The sequence below is a fragment of the Physella acuta genome, unplaced genomic scaffold, assembly GCF_028476545.2.
Source record: "Physella acuta isolate Inbredline_101_S28 unplaced genomic scaffold, ASM2847654v3 ptg002115l, whole genome shotgun sequence".
Classification (NCBI taxonomy): domain Eukaryota; kingdom Metazoa; phylum Mollusca; class Gastropoda; family Physidae; genus Physella; species Physella acuta.
In genome coordinates this window covers 35,001-37,283 of record NW_026733616.1, presented here as the reverse complement: position 1 = coordinate 37,283, position 2,283 = coordinate 35,001, and positions in this window count along the sequence as shown.

The following is a 2,283-nucleotide window of genomic DNA, read 5'->3' as shown; positions in this document are numbered from 1 at the left end:
TTTTGCACTACATTTCACTTTTCGTCATTCGGTCGGACTTTGAAAATTTTCAAAGTCCGAAAAAAAATGTCTCAAAGTTTCATCGTGCGAGTGGCAGTTCACCGATCAAACCGACTTTATTTTGCGGCATTGCCGTACTGTGGCCGCAAGTGATCGAGAGGTCGCCCGTTCCACCGAGGATGCGAAGCGGCGAGTCGTTAGTCTAACAGAGCTGGCGAATGACGGTGGTTGTTCTATGTTTAAATACATTAAAACTACATTTCACTTTGCGCTGAATGTACGTGGATATTAAAAACCCAATTGAAAAATTTGGTTGAGTTCATCCCGCCGTTTACCCGAATTTTAAAAAAATTGTGAAAAATAAAAAAAAAATAGATGAGCTGAAGTTTGATGGGTTGCCGATCAGACCGCCTCGACTTAGCGGCATTCCCGCGTAGAGTGATCGAGAGTTTTCCAGTCTCAAGCTCGCCCAGTGTAAAGACGCGGCATTGCCGTAGAGGCTAAGCTGCTAAGTAGAGACGGTGTTTGTACAACTATATTTCACTTTATATTCTTAACCAATGTATGTGTTGTAGAAAGCAGATTTTTCTCATCCCGCCGTTTACCTGAAACGAATAAAAATTTATTTTGTACAAAATTAAAAACATTAGTGTTTCCAATAAACTACATTTCACGTTTTCTAATTTAAACTTAAACGAATGACTGGTATCAAAATATAGGATCTATGTGAAAATAAAAACACGGTGTAAGAGTTTTCAAACCTCGGTAATGCCGTCTAAGACCAACTAGTCGACCGAAGGGACAGTAGTTTTCCGGTCGATAAGACATATCAGCCCGGTATCGCCAAAGTTAATTACGATCGGTCATAATAAACTAAATTTAAAATAAATAAATAACCCAAACGTGTGTATACATCATGTGGTACGTATTCAGTTCTATTCTAACTGGAATATATATTTTAAGAATCAATGAACTTAAGTTTTAAAACCAAACCGAAATCGCGCGAGTCGTCGTTGTAAAACTAGATTTAACAAACGGCTGCGTAATATTAGACTTAAAAATATTATATAATATCCTCTATTGATTAAATAGTGAAAAATAAGCTTCAATGTAGCTTAATCTAGTACAAAATCTAAAAGTTGTGATAAATTAAATTGAAATTAAACACGATAGACTTAAATCTAGAGTTAAGGAATAAAACCGACCCGCGAACCAGCTACTAAATGGTTCGATAAGACTTATCTCAAATACAATCGTTTTCTATCAGTGTTATGCCTTCAATCGATACTTTTTGATGAAATAAATACTTAAATGATTTAATGAATGCATATATACATGTAATTAATGAGTGAAAGTATGTATAAAGTATTAGATAAATTAATAATAAACCGACCCAGCTACTAAATGGTTCGATAAGACTTATCTCAAATACAATCGTTTTCTGTAATTGTTATGCCTTAAATTGATAATTTTTAGTTAAACAAATACTTAACTAATGAAATAAATACATAGATAAATGTATTTAATGAATTAAAGTATGTATAAAGTATTATATAAATTAATAATAAACCGAATCCGACCAAATTTAAATCTAAAACCACGATCGGCGGCGTAATGAAGTGTATCGTAAACCCGTTTTTTTTATAATTTAAAATGTAATGACAGAACTCCCAAAACAACAATACACATACATATTAGTACTATGGTGAATTGTAGTTGTATTAGGACCGTAATTATAGTTAATTAAGGAACCATTCATTGTCTTCGCTCTGTTATGTACGTCGTCGTTTAATCGACACGGCATATTTGGCTTGAATCTAGAAAAATTCAAACTCTAACCCTAAGGTAGACAGGCAGGGTAAATAAATGTGGGTGATCTCTCATAAAATTGTCTTCTAGGAATTATTTTTATATAGACTATCTTTTCTGTAGAGTTTAAGTGGACAAGCGCGGACGAAATAGAGCGCAAAATTTAAAATGAATTAAAAATTTTCATCAGACCGGAAGTAGGCATAACCTAGGCGCCATGTTTCCGTCGTACAAGTTTTCACCGTTGCAGTCACCGTTTCAATCGCTCTTCGTGTGGACGTGTATTATTTCTAGTCATGTGTTGTGTAGATGATTCGCTTAAGGTAGGTGTTCGGACTTATTTCTTTAATATTAATTAAACCGTATTTGCCTTGTCGGCCTTAAAATAAAGCTATTTTTTTTTCATCGCAATCGAAGTGTTAGATCTAGAATCTAGTTCCCGCCTCCGCTTCGCTAATTCGACTTAATGTAACT